This window comes from Lemur catta, chromosome 6 (assembly GCF_020740605.2).
Source record: "Lemur catta isolate mLemCat1 chromosome 6, mLemCat1.pri, whole genome shotgun sequence".
Taxonomy (NCBI): Eukaryota; Metazoa; Chordata; class Mammalia; order Primates; family Lemuridae; genus Lemur; species Lemur catta.
Genome location: NC_059133.1, coordinates 23,329,297 through 23,350,043, shown reverse-complemented (window position 1 = coordinate 23,350,043; position 20,747 = coordinate 23,329,297). Strand labels below are relative to the sequence as shown.

The 20,747-nt window shown below is 38.9% G+C and overlaps 2 protein-coding genes across 4 annotated transcripts in view; one reads left to right on the top strand and one right to left on the bottom strand.

Moving 5' to 3' along the window:
• SNRPF (small nuclear ribonucleoprotein polypeptide F) overlaps window positions 1-20,747 on the top strand; it is a 234,926-nt gene that overhangs the window by 161,243 nt on the left and 52,936 nt on the right. The window lies entirely within an intron of this gene.
• NTN4 (netrin 4) overlaps window positions 1-20,747 on the bottom strand; it is a 103,347-nt gene that overhangs the window by 77,339 nt on the left and 5,261 nt on the right. The window lies entirely within an intron of this gene.

The window sequence follows — 20,747 nt, the reverse complement described above, 5'->3', positions numbered from 1 at the left end:
TTTATCAACTGCTTTTATTTTATTTATCTCATTTTATCCTTACAGTGGATGTAGTATTATTCATTCTCATTTTTCAGATACAGAAACTCTGAGATGTTAATTAACTTGTCCAGGGTCACCTAGCTAGAAAGTGGCAGAGCTAGTATTTGAACCCAGGTTGTTGGAGTCCAAGATCAGTGTTGTTACCATTACATCACAGCTGACTTTGTCTGGCTATAGAATGCTTGAAGGTATTGAGCAGGTGATCAGGGTGAAATGACTGGCACTTCCCTTCAGGAGAATTAACACGGCAAAGAGAAGACCCTGAACCATGGTAGAGCCAATGGGGAGAGTGGGAGAGGTGGTGGAGAGGGGGAGAATAGCCACATGTGAGAGCCAAAGAAATGGATGTCAGAACAAAGACTAAGAACTAAAGAGGCCGGGCGCGGTGGCTCACGCCTGTAATCCTAGCTCTGGGAGGCCGAGGCGGGTGGATTGCTCAAGGTCAGGAGTTCGAGACCAGCCTGAGCAAGAGTGAGACCCCGTCTCTACTAAAGATAGAAAGACGGTGGCTCACGCCTGTAATCCTAGCACTCTGGGAGGCCGAGGCGGGTGGATCGCTCGAGGTCAGGAGTTCGAGACCAGCCTGAGTGAGACCCCGTCTCTACTAAAAATAGAAATAAAAATTATCTGGACAACTAAAAATATATATACAAAAAATTAGCCGGGCATGGTGGCGCATGCCTGTAGTCCCAGCTACTCAGGAGGCTGAGGCAGTAGGATTACTTAAGCCCAGGAGTTTGAGGTTGCTGTGAGCTAGGCTGACGCCACGGCACTCACTCTAGCCCGGGCAAGAGGGCAAGACTCTGTCTCAAAAAAAAAAAAAAAAAGATAGAAAGAAATTATCTGGCCAACTAAAAAATATATATACAAAAAAAAAATCAGCCGGGCATGGTGGCTCATGCCTGTCGTCCCAGCTACTCGGGAGGCTGAGGCAGTAGGATCGCTTAAGCCCAGGAGTCTGAGGTTGCTGTGAGCCAGGCTGATGCCACGGCACTCACTCTAGCCCGGGCAACAGAGCGAGACTCTGTCTCAAAAAAAAAAAAAAAAAAAAAAAAGAACTAAAGGCTAAGCTTTGGGAGCCATCCCTGGTTAGAGGACAGAAGGAAGGAGAAAAGCCAGAAATAAAACAAAAAAGGACCAATGAACAATGTAGAAAAATAATGAAAATTCATTATCATAGAAGCCCAAAGAAGTGAGAATACAAAGAAGGAAAATGTAATTAACAATTGCAAATGCAATTTAGAAGAAAAGAAAGGAGACTACAAAAATTTTTCTGGGTTTGGCTGGATAACAGAGGACTTTTGCGAGCTTAGATGGAATAAGGGACTGCTTATAAAGGGTTTGGGAAAGAATATGGGACAAGGAAATGGCAGCAAGAAAGAAGTGATTGAAGAACTTTGGCAGCTTGTTTATTCATTCACCAGCTGATGGACATTTGGTTTGTTTACAGATTTTGGCTATTATGAGTAAAAGTGCTATGAACATTCACATGGAAGTCATTATGAGAGCATAAGTTTTCATTTTTCATGAGTACTTAGGAGAGGAACTGCTAGGTGGTATGGCAAGTGCATGTTTATAAGGAACTGCCAAACTGTTTTCTAAAGCGGTTGTACTCCTTTACGTTTCTACCACTAGCAACGTATGGTGAAAGTTTTAGTTGCTACACATCCTCACCAACACTTAGTATTATCAGTCTTCTTCATTTTAGCCTTGATAGTGAATGTGAGCAGTGTCTCATTGTGGTTTTCATTTGCATTTCCCTGTTGACTAATGATGCTGAACATCTTCTGATGTGTTTGACATGCATCTTCTTTGTTCAAGTATCCATTCAAAGCGTTTGCCCACTTTTAATTCTTATTTTTCTTCTTAATGAGTTTTAAGAGTTCTTTATGAATTATGATAGATAAATATGTATTCATATATATATGATTTACAAATATTTTCTCCCTTTCTGTGGCTTGCCTTCTTATTTTGTTAACAGTGTCTTGACAGCAAAAGTTTTAAATTTTTATAATGTTCAATTTATCAACATTTTCCTTTTATGGTTTGTACTATTTTTGTTCCATCTAAGAAATTTTTGCCAGAATTCAAGGTCATAAATATTTTCTCCTAGAAGTTTTATAGTTTTCAGCTCTTACATTTAGGTCTATTTTGAATTAATTTTTCTATACTTTTGAACTAAATGTTGAGATTCTTTTCCCCCTCACATATGGATGTCTTATTATTGCAGCACTATTTGTTAAAAAGATAGCCTTTCTTCATTGAATTACCTTGGCAAATTTGTTTGATTTGTTTTTCTTTCGTCTTTTGGTTTTGTTTTGTCTTTTTTTTTTTTCCTTGAGGTTTATTGAGCTTCTTAGATCTGTGGATTTAAAGTTTTCATCAAATTTGAAAAATTTTTTCCTACTACTCCTGAAAATATATTTTTTATTCTCTGCTTCTTCTTTTAGACTCTGATTACATAAATGTTAGACCACTTAACACTGTCCCACAGTTCACTGATGTTCTTTTTACTCAATCTTCTTTTCTTTGTTTCATTAATTTATAGTTCTATTGCTATGCCTTCAAGTTGACCAAACTTTTCTTCTGTACTATCTAGTCTGCTGTCAATCCCTTATAGTACATTTTTTATTTCAGATATTGCATTTTTCATCTTTAGAAGTTCCATTTAGATCTTTGTAAATATCTTCCACTTTTCTCTTCAAGGTGTTCATGTTTTCTTGAACACATGGAGCATATTTATAATAGCTGCTCTAATGCCCTGGTCTGCTAATTCTACCAGCTGCATCATTTCTGGGTATGTTTCTGTTAATCATTTTTCTTATTGTTAGAAGTCACATTTTCATGCCTTGTAACTTTTTATTGGACATTAGACATTGGGAATTTTATGTTGAATGCTTGCTCAATTTTGGTCTATTTCTCTTAGAAGGGTTAGACTTTGTTCTGACCTGCAGGTAATTTACTTGAGATTACTTAGTTTGATCTTTTTGGGCGTCATTTTTAATTTTCGCCAGGTGAATCCAGTGTAGCCTTTATTATAGGCCTACTTTAGTCCCATTACAAAGGCTTTCTGAGGACTCTACCAGATGCCTGTGAATTATGAGGTCTTTCTAGTCTGGATGGTGAGAACATGAACTCTTCCCAGCCTTGTGGGAATACTAGGAATTGTTCAAATACTACTTTCTGGGGGTTCTTCCTCCATTCTTGTAGTGTATTAGCTCAGACATATGCAGCTCTGAATTCAGCCCAGAATGTAAGGAGAACTTTAGACAGACCTCTGGACTTACTCTTTTTATGCAGCTCCCTGCTCTCCAGTATTCTGCCCCCAAAATTCCAGCTGCCTTGGCCTCCTTGAGCACTCATCCCTGTCTCCTCAACTCAGCGGGACCACTGGACTCTGGGCTCCCCTCCCTGTGCTGTGGCTTAGGAATGTCCCCTCAGGAAGCTGGGGCCATCATAAGGCTTGCCATGTTTGTTTCTTCTTTCTTAGAGCCCAGTCTTGTGCTGCCTGTTGTCCGATGTCTGAAAACAAGCGTTATCACATTGTCTGGTTTTCTTGTTTTAAACTGTGGGAGGGTAATTCCTTTAGCAGTTAATCCTTCATGAGCAGAAGCAGAAATCTCATTTCAAATTGATAACTTTTAAGATGTTGTAACTTTTGGAGTATTGGGAGTGACACAAAAGGAAAAACCTATCTGATTTTAAAGAGATTAGTTTGAATACCTAAATGTAATTGTTCTTGTTTTTATTCCTTCCCTACTCTACCTCCCCTTCCTCCCTAAAGGGTAGAGAATTCTACTTGAGATTTTTCCCTTGAGCAAACAAAAGTTGCAGGGATTGCTTTCTATATAATTTGTTATATTAGGAAGCATACTCAGTGTCTAAATAGCAGAAACAATAGTGTTGCATATATCCTTTTTTTCCCCAAAGTATATGAGAATTACAACAGCTCTGGGTAGACATTTTACTTCTTGAGTTAAAAGTTCCTATGGTTTAATTTTGGCCCTGTTATTATTCAACATGATTAGCACGATGCTATTTATACTCTTCTGTTCCTTAGTCACCTAACTGTAGTATCAAGGTATTTTAATGCAGAATGTAAAATTATGTGTATAGTAAAAGTGAATTTTCCTGAGGCAGAACAATAGAGATATTCCTTTAAATGAAGTACATTAAAGGAGCCATCCTTGGTTTCCCAATTTACCTACAAAACCTAGTCACACTAGAAAAAAGATAAACCATGAACACTCAGTTGTTAATGTCCGGAAGAATTCTATAAGTCTACCTAATTATATCTATATTTCTATAAACACACAGTTCTTTTCTTTTATTTCCCTCTTTAAGAGTAAGACAACTCTTAAATCATAACGAGATCAAATGCCAGTAAACTTACCCATTGTGGCAAAAGCTTTCAGCCATTTTTTCAAGTTAAAGGCATTCAAATAGTTTTATTACCCTATTTATCTCCTCAATTAATCTTCCTTACAAAAATGCATATATATCTATATATGTATATAAAATGTTAAGAATAAACACTTTCCCTGACTAGGTGCCACAGAAAACCACAGTTGGCAATTAATTTGATTTTAAAACTAGCCTTCTTGTTGAACATGTGTATACCTATTGGGAAATTTCCGTAATGCAAACTTACACTAGAATCTTTTTCAATTTTTCATTCAGAAGACTTTATCAGGAGCAACCACAATGTCCTGATTAAGGTTTAAGAAAAAATTCAAGCTTTAAACACTGTTACCTGGTGGGGATATCTTGGCTACCAAACAAATAGACTTCAAAGGGACCTCCCAACTTTTCCTAAGCCACAGACAAATATTTGCTGTTACTGTAGTACTAGGTAGCATAGGGCCACTTTGTCCTTCACTTGTAGGAGACCTTGAGGAGAAGTAATAATTACCACCTTGAAAAGTTTTCCCAGTATGAATCCCATTTCCCAGATGAATCTCACATACTTTTTCCCATTAAGTTTTAGTCTGAAGTATGAGAATTAACTGCAAGAAAGAGAACTGAAAAGCTGAATTAGAAAGAAAAACTTTCAGAAATAAAGACCAGCAATCAGCTTTAAAAATAAAAAGTGATATTATTATATTTTCTTTACTTTGCCCTATATGTACTGAAATACAATCAGTTCAACTGAAAGACAGGTAGGTCTATTCATATGATTCATAAAGATAGAAAACAGGAAATACTATAAAATTATTCTAAATTTCCTCCTGCTCACAGAGTTGAGATTTATTCAGGAGAGCTGGAAGTGCAGAATTTTTCAGGGACAGAGCAAGAAAGCTCACAATAGAAATTCTGGGCTCAAAAGTGAAATTGTCCAACAAATTAAACCTCGTTTCAGCTTCTAAAATGGTTTCTTTCTTATACATTTAGATAATAAAAAGACATTTCTAACCTGGATAGATTGTAGGCTTGGTTAATATAAATTCTGACTGTGTCTCTCATAACAGTGTCATTTTTATTTTTAAATGATGAAAAATCCATGATTAAATGAGATAAAAATCCCAGGTCTAAGTGATAGTAAGCCTTTAATAAGGAAATCATTTGCTTATTAATTCAACCCTTACTTATTGAGGAAATGCTTTGTATCAGGCACTGTGCTAGGTGCTCTGAATACAAAAATGAGCAAACCAAAAATGCATAAGATTTCAGTTGTCCCCTAATTCTTGAAAATTAAGCTCTATCAAAAGTGGTGGTAGAAAATAGCTCAAAATATTTTTAAGAATCAGAAGAGAACATAAAGCCATTTAACTCAAATTTCTCAATGCAGGAAATTCCTCTATGATGGCTGGTACTCATTCATTCCTTATTAGATCCTACTACCTCGGCAGGCTGCATGTTTCATTTTTGGATGGTTCTAATTACCAAAAAGTTCTTCTGTGTTAAGCCAGGATCTGTTCCTTGTAATTTCTAATACTGGCCTTGGGGCTATACAAAATAAGTCTATTTTATCTTCAACATGGAAGTCTTTCAAATATTTAAGGGCAGCCATCAACTTAACTTTCATTCCTCAGGTGAAATATCTATAGTGTCTCATATCGCACGGTTTCTAGGCCAGTTACCACTCTGGCTGAGTAGCAAATGACCTCTGTTCTATTTATATGTATAAGTTACTAATGGCAATATTTTCTAGATACTTTCCCCTCTATGATGTCAAGCAAATTCCAACCTCTATGTCTGACTATTCTTTTTCCAATTTATTTTTTTTAATACAAATGAATTTCAAAGATTTTTCCATAACCTAAGCAATGTTCACATCTTAAAAGACCCATAGTACTTTCAGTACAGCTGTTGGAGAAGAAATGGAGTTGACTGAGTGGAGACAGTGGCTTGAGAAGGAAAAAATATGTTCTTTATGAGACATATTGTTTATGTAGCCTCTTGAGCACTCACTTCCAATAGTGATAAACAGGGATGCAAGATTGAAGTTCCAATGTCATTATTTTGAGAGGGACAGAAGGGGAGTAAAGAGTCACTGTTACATCTGAATTACAGTGGAATGATATTATCTGCATATTTCCATAACATCTCTCAGTGTACTATTTACCTCACAAGAAAACAGTATTTCTGGTTACAGGCAGATTGTCAGGTAAGGCTGAGATAACACAGGGGTGGGGTGTGGGGAGACGCAGCAGTGAAACATGTTACTGTCCCCTAGGCAGTTGAAGTGATGAAGGTGATTGGCTGGAAACTGACCAGAAGGTTATAATGGCCTTTGAGGATGAAAGCACTAGAGACCAGCTCCATAGGTAACAGAGGCTCCCAGCCACACGCACAGCACCTGCTCAACCATCTAGAAGCAGCGAAATGTTTTATTAAGGGGGCTTTTGAAGGAGAGCTAAAAAGAAGCAGAAAAAATACATCACTGAACTCCTAGCTATAATTTCCACACGTGTCTGGTATATGTTTTATAAAGTTCTTGAAAAACAGGTGTGTTTGAGTTCTGATTACAGTATTTCAAATTGATAATCTTTTAAACATGTTATAACTCCCTAACTGGAACAGGACCTTAAGAGAGATTTTTAAAAGCATGTTAACCTGTCATATAAAATCGTGAAGACTGTCTATCCTTAACAAAAGAATAAAAAAGCAAGTAACTTGGAGGAAAGCTGGGAACCTAACTCTGCTTACTCACTCTAAGTTCACTACAGAGCAATCTCTTAATAGAATCACTTGGAAATTCCTTCATGAGTCTGAAATACCAAGAAGGTGTAGGTGGATACATTTCTTTCAGTTTTGATAAGACATTTTACTTTAAGCTCATACTTGTATCTTACCATAACATTGCCATCTAAAAATATCTTTAAAAACTTAGTTCCTTATCTTGTACTTGACATTCATAATACAGTTTAAAAAAATTTATGAAGTCACAATAGATATGTAGAACTAAATATGGAAAGAAGACATACAATTTGTCCTTAGCACATACGATTTGTTCTTTTTTTTCTCTAAATCTAACTCCTCCCATTCTATTATTGCCTGTCTAGGAAGATGACTGGGCTACTGCTTTAATAAAAAGTATATCATTTTTTATGTTCACATCTACTATTAAATGACAAAGACTGATGTTGTTTTCTAACTAGATGTCTGTCCAAAAGCACTAAGCAAAAACGTAGACTCTCAACGTTCTTGGAAACATGGACAGCTGACCAAAGTCAGTACTGGAAGTCCCTAACACACAAATGGTTTGTGTTCTAAAAAGGTATTTGTAGGTTAGTTTTCTGGGCTTTGGAATGCATTTCATATCTATTTTATGTACTACTGTACCCTCAGAGCCTAGGATAATGCTAGATACACAGCAGGCACCCAGATATTTCCTGAATGACTGGGTGAACTGGCCCAAAAGTCTACTGATAATGTAATAGAATTATATTATTATCAATAATTAGCATTTACATAGTACTTAGCCATTTATAAAACACATTTATATGTGCCTTATTCTTTCCCACTTTGATCCAATTTATAAATGAAGAGTCTAAGGCCCCTAAAATACAGAGACAGTCATTGGCTACTTTAGAGGTTCGAGTGTGAGATGAGGGAGATGGAACTAGAGAGGTTAACAGTGGCAGTGGAGAACCACCAGAGCCTGATGACAGATTAGACTCCAACTCCTATACTCATGCTGCCACACACATCTAGTAATAATTAGAACATAGAGATAAAATGTCAGCCATGAATACAAAGTAGAGACTCAGAGAGTAAGGACTCCTTTTCCTTGTTCCCCTGCCTTCCCTTTCTCTGGCAGTTAAGTGACTTCCTTATGTTCAGTGGTTAAGAAGAGCAGCTCCCCTTGCAAGAGTCACACCAAAACTGAGGGTACCTGCCCAGCTAGCAGGGAGACTAACTGACCTAGTTAAGCAGCACTCAAAACAAGACCTCTGCTATGGGAGTCATTGGATGTAAAGGATTTTCTTAAATCATAATCTGTGTATTCAGAGTCAGATGGGACATTCGAGGGTCCTGAGACAAACCTCTGAATCTGTACACGAATCCTCTCTGTGCCGTTTCTCACTGTGGACCATTCAGCCTTTGAAGAAATATTTCATGGGATGAGAAACTGAAGGGAGTTCACTTGGTCTTGGGATATGTCTAGTTTTTTAGAAAGTCTTTCTTTGGTCATACTCTTGCCTACTGAAAGCATTTAATCCGTCTTCAAACATCTGAAGAATGTTAGCAATTCCTGAACATCCATAAATCCTCTCATAGGCGAAATATCCCAAGTTAATTGTTCATTATGTAACGAGGTTTCTAATTGATCTCACTAAAAGTTCTGCTCAGCTTTCTCTAAATAGGAATATCTTGACCTGAGCATAATATTCTAGCTATGCTTTGATTAGAGGAGAGGACAGAAGGACTATTCTTTCCTTTGTTTGGAACGTTATTCTTCTACTAATGTAGCCTAAGATTGCATTAGCTTTTTTGGCAGTCATGATATATTGTTGACTCACATCGAGATCATAGTCAACTAAAACCTCCAGGTCTTTTTCACATGAACAGCTGATAAGTCACACCTCTTTGGTGGTAGTACAGCTGATTTTTGAAAAGAGGAATTTATATTTATCACTATTAAGTTTAATGGCCTAAGTTTTGCTCAAGAATCTTTCACACTGCTCCCCTGTGCTATCTTTCTTAAAACAGTTCTGATTATGTGATCCCTACCTAGAAGAACTGTTGATGGATCTCCACTACCCACAGGATCAAGTCCAAAGTACTTGACATTAAGCATCCAGGGCTGGCCTCACCTTCCCCCATCCCTCTGTCTTCCCTATCCACCCCCGACCACATCACACCACACTCTCCAACCATTCTGAGAATTGACTTTCCTTACACATGTGCACTTTTCCTTTCAATTATTATCCATCCTTTAAGAGACAGCAATTTAAAAGTCCCAATTAGACTGTCAACTCCTTAAACACAGGAATATGGCCGGGCGTGGTGGCTCACGCCTGTAATCCTAGCACTCTGGGAGGCCGAGGCGGGTGGATTGCTCGAGGTCAGGTGTTCGAGACCAGCCTGACCAAGAGTGAGACCCCGTCTCTACTAAAAATAGAAAGAAATTATCTGGCCAACTAAAAAATATATATATAGAAAAAAAATGGCTGGGCATGGTGGCGCATGCCTGTAGTCCCAGCTACTCGGGAGGCTGAGGCAGTAGGATCGCTTAAGCCCAGGAGTTTGAGGTTGCTGTGAGCTAGGCTGACGCCATGGCACTCACTCTAGCCCGGGCAACAAAGCAAGACTCTTGTCTCAAAAACAAAACAAAACAAAACAAACAAAAAAAAAAAAACCCACAGGAATATACTACAATGAAGTGCAGATAATAGGGAAGAGACAGCTTAGAAATTTCTTGCAAAAAGTTTCTTTTGTTTATTTTGGCAAGGAAAATAATATTTAAACCCTTTTCTCCAAAAAAAATATCTCCCCGACTAGTTTCTCCTCCCAACTCTAAAAATGCAAGTGAATTGGATTTAGCTTAGCAGTTCTTAGGGAAAGAGAGTAGTAACAAGCTTGGCAGTTTATCCGAATGAAACAAATAGTTGCACAAGTTTGTCCACAGTGTCAGGAGGCGATTGTTTTTCAGAATCAAAAAACAACCACCCTTGCAGCCAACATAACATTGTGACAAGGAGCCCAGCTAGGAACACTGCAGAAGTGTAAGCATGAAGCACCTTTCCCAATCATTTCCAATGATACTGATGAAAAATTAAACAAACTCCTCAAGTGAACTTTCATATGCACCTTGCACTGTTTTCCAAAAGGTGGTGATAGATTTGTATCATTCCATCTCAACAAGAACCCTTTGTGCCAGGCCTTCAAAGATTAGAGTAGAGCCCATGGTTTAGCTCTATTCCGTCATGGGATGGAACCCATGACATCGTCCTTGTTGAGAAATTATACTAACCAACTGTCCACCTGAGGATCTGTCATCTTAAGTGGCTAATATAGGAGACACTTAGCAAGTCATTTCTCAAACACAGTTTAGCGTATCTGCACACCAGATATTCTGCCATAAAAATGCTTTAAACCACAAGAAGCAATAAGAAGTTGTCTGCAGTAATATGAACAACAATAATGTCTCCAAGTTCATTTATTTGACAAATATCTATTTAATGTGTCAGGCAGCTGAGGTAGTGCTAAGGTGGTAGTCCTCTATTGTAGCCTGGACTACCTTAAGAAGCTCACAAAAGAATGCAATGAATATTATGACAGAGGTGAACAGAGGGTCCTGTGGGTGCACATGTATAGGGCACCTAACCCGTAATTTTGGTACAGGTGAAGTTTAAGCAAATTCCGTAAGGATAAGTAAGAATTTTCTAGTTATTTGTCCATCTACCTAAAGAAGATTTGAGTGACAGGACTGAGGAAGGGGATCAGGAGAGAAGTGCCTCTCCAGGCAAGGACGCCGGGGTCAGACGGCAAGAAGGAGCATGCAGGGCACCTCGCAACAGATCCAGCCATGGTGACAGCGACAGCACAGGAGGCAGGGGTGAGAGAGGAGGCCAGGGTGCACTCAGAACGGCCCCGACACGCCACATTAAAGGATGTGGACTATATTATGAGGGAACTGGGGAGTACACTGAAGAATTTTAGGCAGGACAGTGACATTTTCTATTTTAAAAAGATCCTTCAGAGTGACGCATAGAGAATAGATAGGGGAGCAAGTGAAACAGAATGGAGAACTGCAAAACCACATACAGATGAATAAGGGTGATCTGCACTGGGTCAGCGGCTGCAGAGATGAAGAGAAGCACGCCTGCTCAAGAGAGACTCAAGCAGCTGACTGCGGCAGGGCCTGGTGAACGGCTCAAGCTGGTTGCAGGAGAGAAAGGAACAGACAGCATCACTCAGCTTTTTGCCTTGATGGGCCTTACTGGGTTTGACAGTGAGCCGTCCACACAGGTTTCTGTCTTCCCTGCGAGGAGTCAAGCTCTTTAGCTGAGGGTGAGCAGGGGGTTTGAGGAGAGATCTTAGGGGTAGAGAGAAGCATTGAGAGAATCTCGCAGGAATGAAAGAGAGCTGAAGAATGAAGGATTTCTAGGGAAGTTGGAGGGCCAAATTGAGACTGGAAAACATAAAAGCATCTCTCGGTACAATCGTGTTATTATTTTCCCCAATACAGTTCAGCCGTCTAAGCTGAAGGAGCAAGAAGGTGAACAGTAGGGTTGATCTAGGATTGGGGTGCGATGGAAAGACAAGAGGACAAGTGAGAGAACTGACAGAAGATTCCAGAAAGAAAATCACAGGAGAGACTAAGTATCGCATCCAGTTTTGCAGACAAATAGGAGCCAGAGCAGAGATAAAATAAGTGGTCTAATGTGACATAACTAGATGCTTTGAGGAAAAATGTGAAAATGAGAAAGAAAAATGGCCAGAAGTAACAAACAGGAACAGAGAGAGCACAGGGGAAGTCAGAGAACTGGGAAGGGGGGGGTGGTTGACAGTCACTTGTTTTTGCAAATTACTTGTTCTGGCTGCACCCTTTGTTCAGATAGGACCCCCCAGGGGGCTTATGTTCTTCCAAACTGATAATTAGCAGAGAGGGGGAGCTACTGTTACAAAAGGGAGAGTTCTGCACCTTTGGGGCGTGTTGGGATGCGGGACAGCAGGACGAGGGCTCCTGGAGAGTGAGTGCTGGTTCTCCTGGACACTGGCTTGCTGTGTCCTCAGTTCACCTTTGCTTTCTATTTGGAGGCGGGGTAGGCTGAGGGGCTATTTGTTGGAACAAGGCTATGAGAGAATTGTAGGCATCAGTTGCAAAAGAAACTGGTGGAAAACCTCAAGGACCTCAGAAGGGTCAGAAGAGCTAAAATAAAAAGGGACAAAAATTCTTAATGTAGACTCAACAGTATGAGAGGATGATCACATTTTCTCTCATCAATTCAATTTTAAAACAGAGGAGCCTTTTTCAGTAGCAGCCAAAAGACACAGTGTCAGCACAAATGAACATGATGTCATGCAGAAAGCATGTGAATATTTTTCATAATTATTTTTTGTTTTAGGGACTGTGATTAGGAAGTGTCAAGTAACATCAGCAATCATAGCTGAGGCCTGGGAAGACTTCTGCTCCTGTGCCAGTTGCAGGAAGGTGAGGAAGAGAAGAGAAATGGGACATAGAAAGAAGAGTGTTGTTCTATTTTTGTTTGTTCATTAGCAAGACAACCCATCTAGGAAAAGAATTTGTTTCTTCGAGATAAACCGAGTGTATGCAAAATGGCCAGCACAGAAACTGGCATGTTCTACGGTGATCTCTAAATGTTGGTTTTCTCTTCTCCTCCTTAATAGAACAATTAAACATTAATATATTCAACATTAATTAAAATATTAATAAGAATTTTTTTTAATTCTGCACACAAATTGAATTGTGAAAACATAAACACTTTTACTTAAATGGGATTAATTATCTAGCTCCCGTGCATTATTAGGTAGATGTTCTCTATCACATTTTGCAAATCAAATTTCATAGCACTAAGCAGAAAAATGTGTGCAATGCTATATTTTAACTTCGTTTCCAATACTGTGATGGTCCAGGAGCATTCTAAAAAATTGCTCCTGGAGCTGGAATTTTGAGAGTCAAAAAAGGGATGAAAAATTGGACAAGTAAAGACGAAATGAAATATAAAGACCTCAAAATCTGAAGGTCTCTATAATCAACATTTCTCTTTCAGCTAGGTATGGTATTTTCAAAGTTTTGTTTGTCCTTCAATATAGCATCCTAACTATTGGCCCCTTTCCCCTTTCCACCATCATTTATTATATTATCCATTTAGTATTTTCCCTTCTCCCTGCTTGGTCTGGTTCATCTTTTGAAATCCTAAAGTTGCCGTTCCCAACTTCTCTCTCTCTTGTCATTTTAGCATTTGCACCCACCATTCTGACTGTGGTAACTCAATGTTAATCAATTCATGTTATTTGCTTAATTAAACAACAGCTGGACCCATAAATTAGTGAGACTGGTTTTTGCATATGCCTTAGGAGTTGCAGAACTATCTCCAGTGATGGCAGCGTCAACGGGCTAAGTTGACTCCTCCTCTGCACTCAGACCTTCCTCTTTTCTATCCATGCTCATGCCCTTGATGATCTCATCCAGCTTCATAGTTTTAAGGATCATCTCCCAGATTTATATATTTGGTCCAGACCTCCTCTCCTCTGGACTCTAAACTCACAGATCCATCTGCCTCCTCAGTATCTCCACTTGGGTGTCTAATAGGCAACTCACACTTAACAAGTCCAAAAATGAGCTCCGAGTATTTCTCTCCAAATCTGTTCCCCTCAAGTCTTCTCCATCTCAGTAAATGGCTATTTCATCCTTCCAGGTGCTCAAGCTGAAAACACCTGTACTTCTTTCTCTCACGCTGCACATCCAACCTGTCAGCAAATGCTGCTGGAGCTCTGTAAAATAGATCCAGAACTCAACCGCTTTTCACCATTTCCAATGCTGCTCCCTGTCTCCGCACCATCAGGTCTAGCCCAGACTGTCGCAGTGGCCTTCCACCTGCTTCCTCCCTCGTCCTCCATCCCTCTTTGGTCTTTTCTTTACACACAAGCCAGAGTGATCCTATTAAAAATAGATCATATCAGCCCTCTGCTTAAAATCTCCAATGGCTTCCAGCATCACTCAGAGTAAAAACTAATGACTTTATGAGTGAGCCCAGAATAACTTATGGTCCAAATTGGGACCTCTCTGAGAGTGAAAGGGGATGCTAAAAATAATTAACAGGCTTTAATCGATCCAGGTCAAATTTGGGCCATCCTGGGCACCTACATTTGAGGCCCCACATGATTTCTCATACCTCCCATCTAATCTCACCTACTATACCACACCTGGACCCCTCTGCTTAGGCACCAGTCTCCTCACTGTCCTGAAGGTCCTAGAGGGAGTTCCTCCAGGCCTTTGCTTTTCCCTAGGTATGCCCATGACTCACCACTGCTTTCCTCCAGGCTCTTATTCAAAAGACTCAATGAGGCCTCCCTGGGAGCTCTATCCAAACATTAAGCCCCTCCCCACTTCCCAGCCCCCTTCCCTGCTTTTTTCTTTGCACTTATCACTATCTAACATTCTATATATTTTACTTACTTTAGTTAGCACCTTACATTCAGAATGTAAGCTCAAGGGCAAGAAGTTTTGACTTTTGCTCTGTAACCCCAACTCCTGGCACATAGGAGGCACTTTATAAATATTTGTAGAAAGAATGAATGAGTCATGACTGCTTTGAAAGGATCAGTGCTTAGTAGATGTCTAACATCCAACACAGTTAATAAACACAGTATTATTATTTTATATGATTCATATATACTGTATTATACAAATTATATATATTATTTATATATATAATTATATTTCGTATAATTCAGTTCAACAAGTATACTTTGGACATTTACGTCTTGCAGGATCATGCTAGATGCAGATATTAGAGAGCTAAGAGCCATACAGCAAATATTAATATAATGATAGAAAGGACAATGTCCTTCAAGGAGTGAACACCACTGAGTAGCAGAGATAGGCACATGGTATAGTAGTTAATGTGAGTGGCACAGAGTGCAGAGGAGGGAGAGATCACATTCACTGTGTCTTCGGACACTTCTGATTACTGATCAAAGGCAATCACTTCCACATTGTCTGGCATGATACATCTTCCAGAGCCCACCCTTAGAACCCCCATTCTGGTTTCCAGGGCTCTCCATTCCTTAGAGCCACTTCATATGCCCAGATATACCTGAGCTCCGGGTGTCTGCCCTCATCTGTTCTTGCCATGCCGTAATTTTTTGATGAGTCATCATTAACTCAACATTTTACACTCTGATTTCTCAAAGTTTTCAGAATAGTTTAACCAAATATTGGCAAAGTTAAACCATCAAATATAACAAATTCAAAGCAAACAAATACTAAGCAGACTTTTTTTAATAGCTAGAAATGATATTATTTTTCAAGGGGTTGGGGAATCCACCCTTTGAAATCAATAGGTCAAAGTGTAATGATTCAATGTCTGGGTTTGTTCTTATTTTTATGTAGCTTCCTTAAATAATTTTAAATGATAACCACTCTGTGGATTTTCTTTAAACCAAAGGCTTTTTTTTTTTTTTTTTGGAAACATGCTGTTATCAATCTCTAGCCCCACCCTTAAAGAAAGAGAGTAGCCCCAGGGTGTATATAATCAAATCACTCTATATAAATATATACAACATTTTATTTTCAAGTAGATTCAACAAAATTATAGCTGAGAATATGATGTAAGGTAAAACATTAACACATTAGATGACTAAGTTAGGAAAACTACTTAAAGTAGCTAGATAAGAAGTACTCCTCTCTCCTTAAATAACAAACCAATCAAATAAAAAGTATGCTAAACGGTACTGAAGAATGGTGATATTCATTCCCATACAGTTTATTTTAAATGATTTTGGATAACATTAAGTCAAACCATCTTCACTTGTTATAGATAATTTTTCTATATAATGTAAAAAAATAGTAACTTTATCATGCAAAGTGCATGCAACCATATTACAAATTATCTGTTAAACTGTAAGTTCTACACAGAGCAATTTTGTTTCAGTTAGTTTTTCTTTTCTTTTTAAATTCTGGAGTTTTAATAAAGCCTAATCTTATAAATAATTTCAAGACAAGCTAACTATCCCAGCTCTGGCATGGGTTAGCTCATTACTTATTTGACTCAGAGTGAGTTACTCTGACTCACTAAGTCTCAGTTTCTTCATGTCTGTAAACTCAATGTAATATTGGTACCTAACTAATGAGGTTCTTGTGAGAATAAGGAATGCAGAGCACTTAGCGTGCCTGGCACGTGGGGAGGCTTCCGTAGATACTAGCTGTCATCATGACTCAAGACTATTGCTACTGCAGAAATGGGCATGAGCAGATTTCACTAATTGAAGAAAACAAGTAGCTAACCAAAGAGTAGTGGTTAGAAAGCATTCCTACTCATATACTACTTTGTTTTATCTTTTAAATTTAAAAAATCCTAAATATTGTTTAACATATTATGAATGTAAATGCCCATAAAAACCTGACTAAACAATTTATCATTTTCTGCATACTTGTGACTTATCACAAGGCACTGAAACACAATCCTTTCAATGGCCTAAAGAGGCAAATATTTGGATCTTGAAAGGCATATTCTCTACACAACATATTTGGGGGATTAATCATATGCTATCTCATATAATTTAATTACAGTCCATAAATTATCACATTTACTGTCTTACCTGGTAGGTTGAAAGGACTGTGAAGGAAAGGAACATACATAGTTTCTTTATCTTTCACACCACCTGACTTGGCACAAAGGAATTTTAACTTAGTACAGTGGAAACAGCACTGGGCCAGAAGTCAGGAAATACACATTTCAGCTGAGTCATTGTAGACAAGTCACTTAAACTCTATTTAGGCTTCAGATTATTCATGGGTAATATTTTTTTCCATCGAGGACGTTTGCATTCCTTTTCAAACGCTCTCATTCTAAAAAGCACTAGCAAAAGGGATTTTTATCAATGTGTATCACATTAATTAAAAGTCAATTTCATTTTCCCATATCTGTAGGTTGAAAGAAATGTGACCCTTAATTATAGATTTTGTTCACTCATGAAAATTTGCCCAGAAGTCAATGTCCTTGTCACTGTCCATCCCACCAAACACAAATCATTCAGTTTGTTTTAAAAATAGCAAACCCTTCACTGCCAGGATTCCTCATCCCCTGCCCTGTTTTATTTTCTCCTTAGTATTTATCACACCCTGACATATGGTGTATTTTACTTTGTTCTCTATCTCACCTTCTCCCCTACTAGAACCTAAGTTTCATGGAAACAGGGATTTTTATGTGTCCACTGCTATATCCCTGGCACCTGGAATAGGATCTGATGGCAGCTTGAAAATTAGTTGAATGAATGGGATGAATAAACATTATTTAACATTCTTTGTTAATTGCCCTTCCCACACCATAACTGGTCTCATATGACTATCAACTCAGCTTTTCCACATGAACCAGGGTCTCTGAATCCCATCCCCTGTCCAAGGCTGCTTATTCATTTCTCCCTCTCTGTCATTTTTCCTACCCCATTCCTGCTTGTCATCTCATTTATTCATTTGGTTTATTGACTGCCTACTATGATCCAAGCGATGTGCTAACTGCTGGGGATACAGAGGTAAATAAGACTGGACACAATCCTTACCCTCTTTAACAATCCTTGTCTATTAAGTATTGCATCAAGACCCAGCTACTCCCTCTGTTCGTGGCTTCTTTGTACTGCTGCCACTGACTTTACAGCCCTTCCTTTGAGTGTTATATATTCATAATACCCTGGAGAAAAAAAATCTGTTGGTTGCTATCCAATTTTGAATAGAGTTCTTTTAACAGAGAGTTAATAGAGCAGGGAGCAAGTGATGCTCACTTCTAAGGAGACAATAACCACAACCCTTTTAGAGTTGCTTTTGAGTCACTGGAACAGATGCTGTTTCCTAAACAGTGATAATCAAAATTCCAGTTTCACGAAGCCTGACTGTGTGGAACCTAAAATGGTTTGCTACATCTCCCCACTTCCTGGTGTTTTCTGTGCCCAGAGGTGAGCTGAGGGTGCCTCTTTACATGCTGAAAAAGCCTAATTAACCCATCATCTTTAGCTTCAGGGTTATTATTATCTACTGCTCCAACTAAATAGGAGACTAAGCCCCCAATTGACAGACAGTCTTGATGTCAAACTTGGTATCAGCCCCAGGCCTGTCTGTGCCTTTCACCAGGGTTTTGAGAACATTTTATACCTCTATCCCAGAATTTCCCACATTGGGCCCTGTGGGTCTCTAGGGTCCTGAAAGATAGTAACTGGAATTCAGCAAAAAGAGGGTACCATAGCCAAATATGTTTGGGAATGTCACATCCTAGATCTCCCATTTGAAGAGACAGGGTACTTAATAAATAATAATCTTATGAATATTAATGTATTTGTAAATGTTTAACTTCGTTAAATCCAGTCAGTGTTTCCCAGCCTAATTTGACAATGGAACCTTTTATTCCCAGAATACCACCGAAATCTCAGAGGACATTATGCTCAGGAGGAAACTGGCAAATTCTTTTTTACCTTCATGTCATATCAAAGAGAATAGCAGCAAATGGCTTTAAGAGAGTGAGGGAGGAGGGAGACATGAATATATCTCTCTGCCAGCAGGTCTTGGGGGTCAAAAATAGAAGAGAACACAGTTTTATGGGACAAATACTAGACTTAAGGAAAAAAGACTTGGGACTTAGTCCTAGCTCTGTCACATAAGTAACTGTGTGTTGTTGGGCCTCAATCTCTTCTCCTGGGGAGGGACACATTTTAGGATAACTATCCCATTCTTTAAAACTGCTGGCCAGTTTAGGAAGTTTCTGTGTAGCAGGTTTAATGTTCATTTAAAAAGTGTTCTGGGTAGATTTGGGGGCCTATGTTTTTAAAGTCCTCTTTCAGATGACTGGTGCCTTCAACTCTGTCGATGGAGGTATCTGATTCCTTAGACATGAAGCTACCAGCTCTCAAAACCCAAAGCAGTATTTTTGAATGAATGTTAGAAATAAATTAAGTCTGGGATATGTTTATGTTAGCCTAAGTAGTAAGATAATACGTAGAGAAGTCTTAAGAAGTCTTATATAGAATGGAGAAAGATATAAATCTATAATATTATAAATAAGCAATATATGAAATTTGAGACTTCTTATTTGAAACTAGATTAATTAGCTTAGTTTTCAGAATACTCAATTTCAAAAGATGGACACTGATGATATAGAGTTGTAACCACAAAATAAATTTGTAGCTCAGCACTAATTTATATTCCAAAGTGACAGAGGAAAGGTAGGTAAAAATCATTTCCAGGTAGATTCTCTATGGTCCTTATCTTGGAGGAAGATTCTCTTCTCTACTTTCTAGGGAAAGCAGATTAGCTGCCAACCCTGTCCTCTGAAGGGAAGAAATTCTATAATGACTTAATGTACACTTGCAAATGATGCTCTAGAAGGAACTAGGTCACGCTTGATGTTTTTCTTACAATTAAAACATAAGTCTGCTGAAATAACAACTACAATTAAAATGTTTACAAACTCAGTCTAGAAAGTGTCTGCCTACTGAAATAACTAACATAAATTTTAGTTTCTGTCTGCTTAGAAATTGATGTAAGCGTGATGGCAGTAAGTAGTCTGGCTTTAAAGAACACAAGATTGCACTTCCACTATAGGTTAGTTAAATGTTACTTTAGTCATCTGTGTGTAATTCTAGACCATTGTAATAAATTGAATGTGATATTTGCTAAGCCAGCATGCCTGCCATCTGGTTACTAAAACTGTATTCTCGCTGCTTCCTAGATACACATGGCCCGGTAGCACTGAGATGCAGGGAGCCGATATGAGCCCATAGATCGATTCCAAGGCAATTTGAGAGTTCAAGCCATTCATTTGTTTTCAACACAAAGTGTCCTCCACACAACAAAACAATGAGTCTAACTTATCTGTCTCTTTCCTGTCCTGGTATCTTTAAAAATGCCCATCATGACAGGGTACAAACCAGCTTACAACATTAAGCCAACTTTAGGGTCCATGAATAAGAATGGAAAAGTTGGTGTGCTGCTTTCACTACATCCTACTTGGCTCTGATGCCAGTAGCACTATTCTTGGTGGTGTCTTCAGGGTACACACAGAAGAACTAGCTGGATGATATGGCACAAGTCCCCATGTGTCTGTGGCAGTGGGGGAAAGGAGTTCCCAAATCAACCTTTTCATCAAGCCCCTGGCAAGCACTGCCCCCACTCCACTCTAAAAGCAGAATGGTAGCACTGTATACAGCACCTGACACATGGCAGGGGCTCAGTAAAAGCTTATTAAATACAACCAGTCTGAGAACAGCTGTATAATTGATCCTAGTAGAGTGCTTATTCTAGTTTCTGTAGCCATTGTAACACATGCACTGGATGTGTGCCTCACAGTCCAGGCTTTCTCAACCTTGGTACTATTGACATTTTGGGCTAGATAATTCTTTGTTGGGGGTGGGGTGGGGAATGCGGTTTCATGCATTGTCTGAGGTTTAGCAGCAGCCCTGGCCTCCACCCACTAGATGCCAGTGTGTTCCTCCCCCCAGCAAAAATGTCTCCACACACTGCCAAATGTCCCAGTGTCCTCTGAGGGTGGGGGGGTGGGGGTGGGGAAACACCCCTAGCTGAG